Raw genomic sequence first — 15,978 nt, forward strand, 5'->3', positions numbered from 1 at the left:
CCGGTAAGGTCACATGTGTCATAGTGGCTAAGCAAATATCTGCCATACTGTTAGATCAAAAGCTTTTATACCAGTGGGGTGCCCAACATGCAACCATCTGCACCCCCATGCTCCAGCAGGAAAGTCTGTACTGTGAGGCAAAGTGCATAACCAATAGGCAAAAATGCCCGTGATTTTACGGTGCTTATGGTGTGTTTTTCATAGGTCATGTGACTCAAAAAAAATGCATCAAAGACAACACAGGTGCATTCTTGCTGTGTTTTTTTAAACTGACCAAAGATGCAGCAAAAATGCAGCAAGCAGGTTTTTAACACCGCTTCACAATGGTGCCGATAATGGCCAAAAATAAATTCACATTCATTAAAATTTATTATATTAATTAAAAAGTCGAAAAGAATACAATTACTTATAAAAATCTATATACATTTTTAAAGAGGAAATAAACCCCGATGGGTTTTACTTCCTCCATTTCCCTGAAAAGGCAATAGGCCCATTATACTAAGCCTGCAAAGTCTTCCTTCTGGGTATGGCGGCTCCAGCGATGTGATTGGCTGGAGCCGCAATGACGCCACTCCCACACATGTGCGGGAGCCGCCAGTCACGGCGCAATCTCCTTTAGAAACGGCGAGCGTGCCGTTTCTAAAGGAGTCTAAAGTGTGCCTGTGCTGTTGTCTGTGGCACATGCGCCGTAGACATCGGCACTCATCTCATTTCTAAATATCTCCTAAACCGCGGGGGTTTGAGAGATATTTTGTGAACCTACAGGTAAGCCTTAATCTAGGCTTACCCATAGGTAAAAGTGGTTCTAACGGGTTTACAATCACTTTAAAAACCATCAATTTCAGTTTTGGCCAAGTGCAGCCTGACTTTGCTTTCGGCACCAGAATTTTCATTTTTGGTGCACCGCTAATAACCAGCACTATAATTCACCACCAAAATCGTGATCGGGGGGGGGGGTGGTTATCAGCACTGCTACTGACCACCAAAGTTTGTGTGGGCCATTGTGACCACCGACACCAATGTTGGGGTTACTATTCTTGCCAATGACTCCAAAGCTGGGTGTTGTTGTATCCACCGAGAAACTCTGGGGGTTTGGAGTGTGACCACTGACATAATGCTGTGGGATACTATATCTGCCAACACCACAAATACTGAGAGTTATGAATATTGTCACTGACACCGAAGATGAGTTATTCATCTCCCACTTCCTCTTTAGGGTGCACTGGGATATGCTGCAAAAATTGCAGCAAGGTGACATTTTCGACAACCAAGGTGTGTTACAGCCTATTCATTTTGAATGGGTTGCCTGACTTGCAGTAGAACTATTGACAACACTTACCCCCCCCACCACCATTTGGGATAGAGATGGGGAGGGTTTTTCTGTCTGTGCCCCAAACCCAAACGGAGGATATTTCCTTTCACTTCCCATCTCAAAGCCAAACAGGAAGCAACATGAAATCCCCCGCAGAGTAAGAGAATTCCTTGGGGACCCGCAGGTCACCAGAACTAGTGTCCCCATTGGAAGATAGCCCCTCTATTACTTTTCTGGGGACAACCCAATATTTTGGATTTTCTTTCACTTTCAATGATAATGGAAATCAGGACAAATAGAGGGCAAATCTCCCTAATGGGAGCACAGACTGCAATAAAAACAAAAAAATAAATAATAATAAAAAATAAAAAAAAAACGGACATATGTTCTAATCCCTCTCCACTCCATTTAATAAACAAAAGTTTTAAAAAAGTGAAAAAAAAGAAAAAGAAAAAAAAGTTTTGTTTGTTTACACTTTAATGCACAACACTGCCACTGTATGGTCCTCATGCAGTGTCAGGTGCCACACTTGAGGCTAATTTCCAAGTTGGCCACCACTGCTCTGCAGCATTTCCCTGCTTACATCACATGCGCCTGGGTATGACATCAAGATTAAACTACAAGACACATTACGCCTGTTAGTGTTGCACACCCCATCTGAACTCCATGTAGACATCAAAATCGCTCTGCTCAGCATTCACCCAAATCACAGAAGAATCTATCTTGGAGCACGCTGCGCTTACTCCTATGCACGATAAATAGAAGGCTGTCAAACATTACACAAACCAGAAATCAGTTCTTCTCTGCTTAATAGTAACAGTACGTGCAATATTTAGCAGTTTCCTAGAAGTAGAAATCCCTGGAATAAGTCAGCCCCATTATTCATTATTTTCCCTATACAGCACTGCAACACTTTGTAGAAAACGCTGTGCCGTCACAGGAGCTTGGATCTCCGGTCAGATACAACCTCATATCCGTATGGAAGATTCTGCATCGGTCTCAGGATGTCCTGGCCTGAGGGCGGTCAGACTGCTTCTAAAGTCATTGGGTAGCCTGAGGCTAAAGTTGGTGCGATAATTACACTTTTAATAGTTTTTCCTATGGGATTACATATTAGAGTCTAAGTTTACAGGATTGCTAGATAGAAGATCTTTCAATCATGACAATCTTATGAAAGGGTCATACACACGATGGGACTGGACGAATGATTGTCTTTTTTTGCATGTTAGTCTCATATCGAAAATAATGAGGTTACTCAATTTATGAAACTTCTCATACAAAACAGAAAACTTCTTCAGAAGTGATGTAATGTATTTTCGTATCAAAACTATACTGATGAGAAATAAATAAAAAAATCGGACGTTCTGGTATTGTATGAGAAAAATTTTCGCGTTTGTCAGGTCGGATAATTTTGGATGAACTATCATGATTGGCTCTCGAAAACTGCGTACCAACGATCAGCTTATCGTACCATTGGTATTTTGTGTACTAGGCTTTAGGAGAACTGTCACTGAAGTCCATCTTTAGAATACAATACGGCCTTCCAAGATAAGGAACACTTGCCCTCTTGTTGCACACGCCGACCTCCACAAAATGTTCACATCTTAACCCATTATAAATCGGCATTTTTGTGGCACTAAAACATTTTATTGGCACCTGAATTCCAAATGAAAGCAGATCTTCACCCAATAAAGCCCATGCAATTTGTCTTTACTACTTTATTTAAAAAAAATAAAAAAATAAAAAATGTATTGCACTCCCAGATGCCTCTGACAGGACATGTGCACCACCATGATCCATGGTGCAGACGTGTAGCGTGGCTTTGAGACCCAGCAGAGAGCTGTGGGCCCATCTGTGCACGTGTGGCGATTCCCTGCCCATGCATGGAGACACGCCAAAAAACACGAGGTCCCGGATTTCAGGGTGTACTGCAGGTCCCAAAGGCCAGGCACATCTGCGCAGGTACTGGATCTTCAAAGATGGTGGTGCCAAAGGGTTGAGGTTGGGGATTGAAAGCTGAGGACGACAATGGTGACTGAAGTTCCTCTAAATTGGATCATGCCTGTGTTTCGTCAGATTCGGTGAGCCATCAGAATATGAAAAAGAAGTGATGTTCAGTCGCCGCCATCTTGCTACACCCGGCACTCCTCCACAGTAAAGATACAGTGAGCAGGCGACAACCGGACATTGCTACACCCACTGGAGTCTTGCATTTCACACTTATTTTTAGCAGTAAACAGCTTGCATGATAAAATACAGTTTTTAGAAATCCAGACTGTTTAGATTTTAAAAGCAGTGGCAAGCCTGCTGATCTCACAGGTTTTCTGATCTGATAGAACACCTCTGCTTTTATAATTCAACACGTAAACCATGCCACGTATTTATAAATACTGTATTTCACCATATAAGCTCAGTTTACAGTTAAAAAATAAGTGTGAAATGCAAGTCTCCATTGGGTGTAAGATGTCCACTTGCTGGAGTGCCGGGTGTAGCAAGTTACAAATTCTGACAGGTCGCCTAATCTGATGAAACACCCGCAATACAGAAATAGAGTTTTAAAGAAAGGTATGTGGGTGGAGCTGGAAAGAGGTCATTCTCATGTTTCCTAGAGGACTGCCACAACCCTCAGCAATTTTCTTGGAACCCTCTAAATTGGGGCGGCGACCAAAAAGATAAAATAAACTAACCAGGGGTCAACTTGCACAGTGCAATTACTTTTCTAAACGTGCGTACAGGAGAACAGCGGACGGGGATGACATCATTATTGTGCTGCGATGCCTTTGATATCCAATCACAGGCTGCAGGTGGGTCCTAGACTAGACTATTGCTCAATTACAATATAGTCTGCAGGGAAGTCCAAACGCATGCCGTGCTGCTTGGCCTGGAAGTCTAAAAGTCTAACTGAATAGAATTACAATTTCTTTGGCAGCTAAAACACCTTCCAAACAGGCATTTCATTTGTGTATTTAGCAGTCTGCCTGATGTTCAGCTTTAAATATGTCTGACAAACAAGCCATTAAAAACTTGGACCTCGTTCTTTTTGCTGTCTTCTTTCCACTTCTTACAAACCCAAAACGTATTTAACTAGCACGTGAAATGATGCCCAGACCTCACAGGCAGACCAAAAAACAAAAAGCTCTGCTCTGGTTACAGGGAGAATCAGGACATGGGGGCAGGGGAGAGATTACAACTAAAGTCTCCAAAACAAAACCCCCAATTAACTACCCAGATCTTGGCAAACCACCATTTCTGTCCCGAAACAAAAAGAGTGGAGGAAAAACTGTCTCCAGTGATAATTAATGCTTACACTATGACAAATAGTAATTAACACGAGAGACAATTACGGGACTGTGGAAGGTTCCAGGGAGAGCCTCTTGTGATCTGACCAAATGATTTCCCATTGACAGATCCTCACTACCAGCACAAACTACAACTATTTAAATATAGCAACTCGACAGAGGAACAAAAATCGGCTGTAACACAATGTGTGTTATGTCTTTACAGCCTCTTCCATACAGTAAAGAGACATTCAATGTCTCAATTCATTCAAATGTTGCTGGATTGCTCACGTCCCCATTCACACCTCAGTGTTTTGTAGCTGGAAGCTCCACGCTCCAAAATGCTGGAGGAAAAAAAAAATAATTCTTTAATCGAGATGGTTCACATCTCCATGTCACCTGAAGCTCAAAAAATTTCAAGGTTTTTTTTGTGGCTCGAATTGGGCAGATTTGAGCATTTTTATTCCCATAGAAATGCACCATTTGCGCTTTGTGTGCGTTTTGTCACGCTTTTTTTGCGCATTATTAAAATGTAAACACCCAAACATTTTTTTTTTATAATTTTGTGTTAGGGTGTTTAGTTATTTTATTTCTTTAAGGGTGAATTTTTTATTACTTCGTATCCATTTATTGAATGTATTTCTTATAAATGATTATTTGTGTATTTAATAATACTATTAATTATTTTATGATTAACATCCTAACAAAAAATATAACCCCAACTCCTAATCTTAACCTTTACGCTGGTCCCCAATGTGGAAAAAATAAAAAGCGAATACACCGTAACACATTCAGACGCCATTCTCAGGTGTGAATGCAGCCCAAGAGTTGGCCACAGACATTAAATCTTATTTCTATATAATTTTCTTTAGATGGACCAACAGACTCACTAAAGCCGGCCATAGACGGAGCGATTTTTCCTGCAACCATGGGTCAGTGTTGATGGGGTAATCGCTCCCGCAGAGCCATTGTGATCTCCTGGTGGGGGGTTGGGGTAAGGCGCCCCCACCAGGAGAGCACAGCGATTACTGCTAGTTCCTATAGTAGCAGCTAGCAATGACTGCATGTAAAATCCAACAGGTTGGTTGTACCCAAGTTGGTTGATCAACTTTGGTACATTGAGCTTGCCCATAAAGGATTTGAATCTCAGGTGGTCCCTGTTGAACTGGATGAGATTTGAACAGTCTATGGCTGGCTTAAGGCTAAGTTCATGCTTGTGCATTTTCAGGCTAACGTGTTTTTTCCCTAGCCAATGGAAAGCCAAGAAGGAACAATACACGTTTTCAGGTGTTTTTCGTATGCTCGCACTGAAATCTGTAGGGACCAAAAACAAACGACTCTGCCCTGAAGAAGCTCATGTATTTTGGAGCTTCGAAGTGACGAGCTTCAAGAAATACGATGCTCGGGTGTGAACGGACACCACTGAATACAACATCTGAATGTTGTGCCGTCAGGAAAGCAGGCTTCAAAGTCGCTCAAGCGTGGAACAGTCCTTAACGGCTTCTACAACTAAAGATGTAATGTATGTGACTAAACCGGGAACCTTCCTTCCACTGACCAACTTATATTTGCCTTTGCTACATTTACCCCACTGCAGAGACACTGGAGTATTTGTCATGGTATGGGTGAGCATGTAGCCTCTGAAGACTCCCACCCCAGATTTAGCAGCTAACCACCAGGCCAAGCAATGTCAACCCTTCATTGCTCTGGGAGTGCACCTATGTAAACTACACGGAGTGGTGAGGGAGTGCAAGAAGTATGGGCGACTTTAAAGAGATGGTTACTTAGCCCTCAATGGGTTCGTGTAAAAAGGCCCGAAAGGAGTGTCCGAATGTTTGGAAAGTGAAGTGCCTCAAAGCAAACATTGCACCCAGCACCCCCAATCATCGTTGCTTGGCCTGTAGGGATGGCGCAGTGTTTATCAGCTCTAGAATGCTGCACCCTATTCCAAACCACTTGTCAGGCTGCCAAAAACAACAATGGCTTCTGCCAGTAGCACCTATTGTATAAAACCCAGACTGGGGTCTGTCAGGGTGTGAGGAAAATATATCTTGTGAATGGGAGAACACTATGCAATTTACTACACTGCTGCAGAGAATGGGTTGGGTCTGAGAACATATTCACATTAGACACCGATATACACAAAAGCTTAACAAGTGGTAGCAAAAATGAGTATAACCTATTCTACATTAGCCCATAAAACCACCTTAAAGCTGATCTCCGGTTTTACTGTCCCTCTAATTGGTCTGGCCCAAACAATTTTCTATACTAACCAGTGTGCCCACTGGGCACGCTGTATAAATGCTAGGTAGCCTCAGCTAAATACAGCAAACTGCCTCCCCCCCGCAGTGAGATGAGACCCTCCCGTCTCACGACCGGTACAAATTGGAGCTGTGCTCAGCCATTTATAGGCACCTTTGTGACTGGATACAAAGTTTCCTCTGATTGGCTGAGGCAGACAGGCGACGTCACGATCGCCGACTTCAGAGAATACAAAGCTGTCTATGAATAGTTGAGCACCACTCAGATTAACTATTTTGCTATTGGTGCGAGACTCTCACATGGAACACATAGCTGTAATACTGTATGTAGCAGAGGCTACATGCAGTTTGCACAGCACTCAGAGGGCGCACCTAGCTAGCATACAAGAGTGTGGGCCAGTTTGGTCCTAATGAGCTAGTTAAATGACAGTAAACCCAGAGGGCAGATTTAACCACTTAAGGACCGCCGTATTGCCAATGTACGTCAGCACAATGGCACAGGCAGGCACAATCACGTACATCTACGTGATTGCCTTCCAGCGGGTGGGGGGTCCGATCGGACCCCCTCCCGCTGTTTACGGCGGTCCGATTCGGTCCAGGAGCGCTCCGTGATGAGGGGATGGCCGTTGGTTTTCGGCCACCCCCTCTGGATCGCTCCTGGCCAATGAGAAGCTTCCTCCCCTGTGTATTGTTTACACAGGAAGGAGGAAGTGATGTCATTCTCCTCGGGGCGGTCTTTTTGACCGGACTACGAGGAGAAGAGTAAAAGTAAGTGTGCACCAACACTACACTGACATGTAGGTACACACAGGCACACAAACCCCCCCCCGATCGCCCCCCCTCCCCCCCCAGTCACAGTGTCACTGATTGCATTGATCATTTCTTTACTGATCAATGCATTCAGTGTCAGTTGTGACAGTAAAAACTGTCAGGACAGTTAGTGTTAGGTCCAGGGTAGCCCCCTATCACCCCCCAATAAAGATTTAACCCCCTGATTGCCCCTAGAGTTAACCCTTTCACCCCCTTTTGCCAGTGTCACTAATCGATCATTTTTCTGATCGCTGCATGTGTCGCTAGGTAGCTAGTTATTTTTTTTAGGTTCACCGCCAGGTACCCCGATATACTACCCAATAATGGTTTTAACCCCCTGATTGCCGCTAGTTAACCCTTTCACCCCCTTTTGCCAGTGTCACTAAGCGATCGTTTTTCTGATCGCTGCATTAGTGTCGCTACAGTTGCTAGGTAGCTAGTTATTTTTTTAGGTTCACCGCCAGGTTTTTATAGCGATAGGTACCCCGATATACTACCCAATAATGGTTTTAACCCCCTGATTGCTGCTAGTTAACCCTTTCACCCCCTTTCACCAGCGATCACAGTATAAGTGTCACTGGTGACGCTGGTTAGCCAGTTAGTTATTTAGGTTCCCCGTCAGGTTTTTATATAGCGCCAGGGACCCCCATATACTACCTAATAAAAATTTGAACCCCCTGATTGCCCCTAGTTAACCCTTTCACCACTGATCACCGTATAAGTGTTACGGGTGACTCTGGTTAGTTTGTTTTTTATAGCATTTTATATTCAAATCCGGAAGGCAGTGCTTGGTTTTCGGGGCCCCGTACGTGGCTAGGCTCCCAAAAAGTCCCCCACATGTGGTATCCCCGTACTCGGGAGAAGCAGCAGAATTTATTTTGGGGTGTAATTTGACTTCTGCCCATAGCATGTGTGAGCAATATATCATTTAGTGACAACTTTGTGCAAAAAAAAAAAAAGTTTGTAATATTCCCGCAACTTTTGGCAAAATATAAAATATTCCATGGACTCAACATGCCTCTCAGTAAATAGCTTGGGGTGTCTACTTTCCAAAATGGGGTCATTTGGGGGGGTTTTGTGCTATTTTGGCATTTTATGGCCTTCGAAACTGTGATAGGTAGTGAGGAGTTAAATCAAAAATTTGCACCCTTAGAAATCCTGAAGGTGGTGATTGGTTTTCGGGGTGCCGTGCGCGACTAGACTCCCAAAAAGTCCCACACACGTGGTATCCCCATACTCGGGAGAAGTAGCGGAATATATTTTGGGGTGCAATTCCACATATAACCATGGCATGTGTGAGCAATATATCATTTAGTGACAACTTTTTGTAAAAAAAATTATTATTTTTTTTTTTTTGTCATTATTCAATCCCTTAGGACAAAAAAAATAAATATTCAATGGGCTCAACATACCCATCAGCAATTTCCTTGGGGTGTCTACTTTCCAAAATGGGGTCATTTGGGGGGGGATTTGTACTGCCCTCCCATTTTAGCACCTCAAGAAATGAGATCGGCAGTCATAAATTAAAAGCTGTGTAAATTCCAGAAAATGTACTCTAGTTTGTAGACGCTATAACTTTTGCGCAAACCAAAAAATATACGCTTATTGACATTTTTTTTACTAAAGACATGTGGCTGAATAAATTTTGCCCTCAATGTATGACTAAAATTTAGTTTATTAGATTTTTCTTATAACAAAAAGAAGAAAATATCTTTTTTTTTTTCAAAATTTTCGCTCTTTTTCCATTTATATCGCAAAAAAAAAAAAAATCGCAGAAGCAATCAAATACCATCAAAAGAAAGCTCTATTTGTGGGAAGAAAAGGACGCAAATTTCTTTTGGGTGCAATATTGCATGACCGCGCAATTACCAGTTAAAGCAGCGCAGTGCGAAATTGCAAAAAGACCTCTGGTCCTTAAGGTGTTTATTGGTCCGGAGCTGAAGTGGTTAAGATAACAGAATTTACTGCCTATCCCCTGGAATTGGGTTAGTCTTAGTACTAAACAGAAAAAAAACAAAAAACACCATCTTATAGAATTTAGCTGTAGTAACTTTAAAATAATAGTAATTAAAAAAACTAAGTGTAGAGTTATAAGAGTAACCTTACCTTTTACAAACAAATATATGTCATACTTACCTGCTCTGTGCAACGGTTTAACACAGAGCAGCCCCAAACCTTTTCTGGGGTACCCCACTGGGGGGCTCCTGTCGCCCCCACCCCCACCCCCCCGCTGGAGTTCTCCCTTAAGTCGTTTGCTATAGGGACACTTGAGCAGGCTCAGCCCTGCCCTCTGTGCAGGCTGTGATTGATTGAAGCAGGAGCCAATGCTGCTCTATGTCAAGAGAGAGAGCAGGGAAAGGCGCTGCCCACAGGCACAGCACCAGATCGACATTGGTTTCAGGTAAGTATTTTGGGGGCAGGGGGGTGGGTTGGACAAAACACAAGTTTTTTAGTTTTTTTTAACCCCAATACAGAAAATGCATTAAGTTAAAATAAACTTCTAGCTTTACAATTGTTTTAAAGTGGATGTAAACCCTTCAAACACACTTTATACCACAGGCAAGCCTATAATTAGGCTTACCTGTAGCTACACTGGATATCTCTTAAACCTGCATGGTTTAGGAGATATCCCTGTATTTGCATGTGCCAAGTTCATCGGCACCTGTAGCTACCCAGGATATCTCCTAAACCTGCACGGTTTAGGAGATATCCCCTGTATCTGCCGACGTCATTGGCACATGCGCACTGAAGCAATGGCAGTATGTCCCGTTACGGGCGACTCCCATGTGCGGGAGTGACATTATCGTGGCTCCTGCCAATCACAGCGCCGGAGCCCGCAATACCCGGAAGTAACTCCGGGAGTGATGTCGCTGGCGGGAGCGGTGAACGAGGACCACTGCGAGGGCTTCAATCTAAGTTAATACATAATGAGCTAGTATGCTATGTATACTAGCTCATTATGCCTTTGCCTTGCAGGTTTTTTTTTTTCCTTGGTTAGTTTTGTTTTTGGGTTTACAACCACTTAAGTTAATCTTTAAAAACAGCGTAAATGTAAAAAAAAAAAAAAAAAAAAAAACACCCTGCAAACAAAAAGGGAACACCACTTCACTGGCTCCCTTAACAAATGCCTTTCATATTTGAAGTTACTGAAACGCTGGCATTCTAGCAGACAATCGCCCTTTTATTCAACACAGATTACATTACAAAATAGGATTACAGAAGAATCCGGGGTCGGTGTCTCAGAAGAGGTAGAAATCACTCTGTTTTGATGTTCCTTTTTAAATATAGGTCTGGGAGTATATTTATTTTCTAGACAGGGAGAGATCTTTACAATGGTATAATCAATTAAGTACTCACACCTTTATAAGAACATTGTCAGGGCTGTATAATCTGAACTGCCATTGCTCTGTAGTTTTAGGGCTTGTACACAGAGCACATTGATAAGGAGGATGCATAGAGACAAACCATTTACCACTGACAGGAGTGCTTACAATGATCAGTTTATTCATGTAAAACCTTTATCTAAAAAGGAAAAAAAAATGCAATGTGAGCTGGCCTTTGGCTTCAGCTTGTTAGTGTATCTAAATTGGCTATTATATCCAACACTCCCCTCCCCCCAGGCTGACAGTGCTGCTGGCCAAAAGGTACCACCTGTGCTCACTCATCCAGAGTAGAGAGACTAATACAGATGTGCTACTGGCTAGATCACCAGGTGAGGGGGGGAAAAGGCCTAAAAAAGAAACCTAAAAACCATCACATAATAGTAAGCTGTAATACATTACATTTTCAGTTTTAGGTTTAGGTTTAATACCGCTTTAAAAACACAACAGACTATGTGCTCAACTGATCTAATTCCAGCAGTCATTTAGAATGGATGCCTAATGTACTGCCTGATAAATAGGGAGCCACTGCAGGGGCAGTCCACAAATTCAGTCCACAAATCCAGACCAAAGATAGCATCAGCAAAACATTGCATTATAAATCACATACAGTACATACTGCTCATTAATGATGGGCAGCAATTCTGCCCGAGTCCCGGTTCACACCGATGTGGTGCGAATTTGCAGTCAATTCTGTTCATGCTAACCGCTGCAGGTGTGTACGTTACCACCCCAAAATCAGTTTGCAAAACACAGTGCGATTTGTAGAAACTGATCCCATGGGTGTGAACCCCTATGCAATCAGATTCTGGTCTGCGGATTCGGTGCGATTTGAGCCATACAGAATGGCTCAAATCGCACTGCTGAAGAATCGCATGTGATTTGACCAGGCATGCGGTGTAATGCATAGTGGGAACTGGCATTGAGGGCTTGCCAACTACAGTCCCATTAGACTAATGGGCAGCGATGCCCCATGCAGTTCCAATACACAATCGGCCTCGTGTCTTATTGTGTGCAGAGGGGGAAATAAGACGTTGGGGTTGATCTACTAAAAAACAACAGAGTGGGAAATCTGGTGCAGCTCTGCATAGAACCCAATCAACTTCCAGTTTGTTTTTCGGTCAAAACGTAACCCCTTGCTGACTGGCTTGTTTATTGCGCAAAATATAAAAACCGCAGAGCTGATCAAATACCACCAAAAGCAAGCTCTATTTGAGATCACCCAGAAATGGGAGCAGGTACCTGTCAAAACCAGGTCCCGTTCCCTCACCCCCCGAAAGGTGCCAATTGTGCCATCGGAGGGGGAGGAGTCAGATGAGCAAAGCTTTCCCCTTTTGCGTGGAGCTCCGATTTAACTAAATAAGCTGAAGTTACAAGCTGATTGGCCAGTTTTAGTAACTCCACCTTTTTTGTATTCTTTGCATGTTCAAGCACATATACCAACATGCTACTTTAAAAAAAGCCAAGCATTGTGATGCCTCACATGGCAGCCCATATGGCTCAGCTTGGTGCAATTCTATTACTCATCATTATGATAATACACCGATTGTAATGTACTCTCTAGGCAGCCTGTGTAACCATTTCTCTGAGCAGTCATTTAGCAAAGATGACTGATGACAGACAGTACTCTGGAGAGAATTATGAATCCTCATATACCATCATGAAAATATGTAATGACAAAACACTTTTAACACCTAAAAATGTCCTGACATACACTTCAACTAGTTTTCAGGCTTTAACTCTGCTTTACAAGCATGAGCTGGCAACTGGTCTTGTGAGTTATGGAATGACTGTCAGAGGATTCCCAAACAGATATTTTGCTTTTGACCGAGTCTCTTTAGTGTAAAGCGGAGTTGCACCCAAAAGTTGAACTTCCGCTTTAAGCACTCCTCGCTCCCTTACATGTCTGATTTGGGGGTTTGGAGTGGGTACTAGTTTTGAGTGAGACTCGTATAGCCATCATTTATTTGTTTTGAATAGAACTCTGAAGGGTTAAAAACACCTCCAGGTTAATTTATTGCTTTCTGTTTACTACTGGGGGAAATTTCCCTTCACTTCCTGTACTGGAGATACAACAAAAGAAAATCTCCCAAATTGTGGGGAATTCCCACAGGCAGTTGTCACTTGAACCGATGTTCCCCAATGGAAGATTAGCCCTCATCACCTGTTCTGGGGAAAACTGTACAATCTTTGATTTGTGCTCACTGCTACAGTGACAGTGGAAACCAGTATAGGGACACAAAAAAAATAAAAAAAAAGTGTACATAACTGCGACACAACACATATTGTAATTCTATGTTATTAAAAATTACCTTTCCTTTAAAACTGCAGCCACCATATTTTTATGAAAAAGCAATGCAATATGGCTACCTGAGGGCTTTCACACTGCAGCGGTGCGTTGGCAGGGCGTCAGAAAGTCCTGCCAGCAGCTTCTTTAGAGCGGTAAACTCACTGCTCCCTCACTCCTGCAACCCATTGAAATCAATGGGGCAGTGTTGCGATACCGGCAGCGTTTTGTGGGTGGATTTAACTCCTTTTTTGGACGCTAGCATGCGGGGGGGGGGCGTGCGAGGATGGTTAAAACCGCCCTGCTAAATGGCCGAATAGCACCAAAAAAAAACCACTGCTTTACCGCTAACGCCCAGGGGCGGCTCGTGTGAAAGGGGTCTAATGGCTGTCCTGATGTCAGAGAACCTCCTGTGAGCCGACCAAATGAGTTACCATCGTCAGATCCTCACTCACTACCAGCACAAACTAGAACTATTTAAATACAGCAATTCAACTTCTGGGGAACGAAGATCAGCTGTATCACAATCTGTACTAAATCTCCCATTATATCTTTAATCAGCCTCTTCCATTAAATAGACATGCAGGTTTTGCTCACACCATGTGCAGAGACGTCAGTTTTTCTGCACGTGTTTTGCAAGGGCACAAAAAAATTAAATAAAAAATAAAATAAAAAATGTTCTATGTGGCCCAATCACAAAACACTGGGATCACATGTGGATTTTTCTTCTGCACAGGAATCTGCAATGTGTATAAAACTCACTAAAAACGCACAAGAATACTGACATGACCAGTGTCTCTGCAGGTGAAATCTGCACGTCAGTCTCAGGTTCTCTGCAGTATGGTGTGAATGAGGCCTCGAGCTCCGCCTTGATTCATTCAAATAATGCTGAATTGCTTAGAGCTGGCTCCAGACATTACAAAACTATTTTAGAATTTTCTTTAGATCTACCAATTCTACTTAAAGCATCTATTCCTCATATATGAAGACAGAGGCTCTCACTAAGACTTGATTCACACTCGATTCACACTTGATTCAAGCATTTTATCAGGCATTTTCAGGCTTGATTTTTTTGTTCTACACAATGGAAAGCTAGTTACTAGGAGAAGGCATCTTTTTTTAATGCATATTTTAAGGCGGTTTTCGCACCCTTGCAATGAAATCTGTAGGGAAGAAAAACAAACGACTCTTCGAGTGAAAAGCTTGAAGTGACATGGTGCTCAGGCATGTAGGTGAATGTGCACCACTGAATGCAACAAAACTAAACGTTGTGCCTTCAGGAAACCACGCTTCAAAAATCGCTCAGGTGTGGAACAGTCCTTCATAGTGGCTTCTACAACTAAAGTTTTACAATTAGATTGTAGAGTATGTGGCTACCTTAAAGTGGTTGTAAAGGCCAAAGGTTTTATCTTCATGCATTGTGTGCACAAAGATAAAATCCTTCTGTGTGTAGCTCTGGACAGAGCACTGAATGGGTCAAACACGTCTTTTTGGCTGCATCCTGTTGGGGAGATTTTGCTCTACTGCCTGTCGCAGAGACAACAGGAAGGAAAGTAAAATGGAAAACCCTATTAGGATATCAGTGGAATAAAGATTTCCCTTCATCCCCTGCTGCAATAACTGTAAAATAGATTTTTCCTAACTTTCCCAGTGACAGTGATTACCAGGCCAAACAAGGGCATTCTCCCTATACATGTACAAGCTATAGGGATTTGAGCACAGGTATATATATCGTTTCTGTTGCATTGCAGGTCAGTGACCAAATCTGAACCTAGTAAGCTCTCCCCCATCTTGTGTCTGTATGCCCCATGTTGGCATCGTGCCCACTGTATCATTTGCATTGACAGAGCAGAGTAGGGCTGGCCATAAGAGGGATTACTTTGATGCAGTTGGCCAGCTTAACCACTTCAGCCCGGAAGGTTTTACCCCCCCACCCCTTCATGACCAGGCCATTTTGCTTGAAAATTTGCACGGTCGCGCAACGCTGTACCAAAAACAAATCGAAGTCCATGTTTTCCCACAAATAGAGCTTTATTTGGTGGTATTTGATGATCTCTGGTTTTTATTTTTTGTGCTAGAACAAAAAAACCCGACAATTTAAAAAAATAAAAAAAATAAAAAGTTTACTTTATGCTATAAAACACAAAAAAAAAAAAAAAGTTCATCAATTTGGGCCAATATGTATACGGCTACATATTTTTGCTAAAAGAAAAAATCTAATAAGTGTATATTGTCAAAAGTTATTGCACCTACAAACTATGGGATATATTCATTCATTGAATTTACTAGTAATGGTGGAGATCAGCGATTTTTTACGGGACTGCGGCCGACAAATCTGATACTAAGTGACACTTTATGGAGACCAATGACATCAATACAGTGATCCGTGCTTAAATAAAATTAAAACCCACCAATACCATTCATACTGTGACTGCATTATTTTTAAGGGTTAAATGTTCTCCTAGGGGGGTTGCTTTAACCAGGGAAAGACAGATCCGTGTTCCTGCTTAGCAAAAACACAAGACCGCCATCTTCCCCTCATACAGAACGGAGGTCTACCTTGTTTACATAGAAGAGGTCGAATGGCGATCTGTTCACCAGACCCGCTAATTGGCTCACAGCGGGGGAGGGTCACCGCAGACCCAGTGCA

At 42.6% G+C, this 15,978-nt stretch overlaps 1 protein-coding gene across 4 annotated transcripts in view; it reads right to left on the reverse strand.

The window, feature by feature from the left end:
• YAP1 (Yes1 associated transcriptional regulator) overlaps window positions 1-15,978 on the reverse strand; it is a 94,652-nt gene that overhangs the window by 8,437 nt on the left and 70,237 nt on the right. The window lies entirely within an intron of this gene.

This window comes from Lithobates pipiens, unplaced genomic scaffold (genome assembly GCF_037356315.1).
Source record: "Lithobates pipiens isolate NorthernLeopardFrog02 unplaced genomic scaffold, aLitPip1_a1.2 Scaffold_16, whole genome shotgun sequence".
In the NCBI taxonomy this organism is placed as follows: Eukaryota; Metazoa; Chordata; class Amphibia; order Anura; family Ranidae; genus Lithobates; species Lithobates pipiens.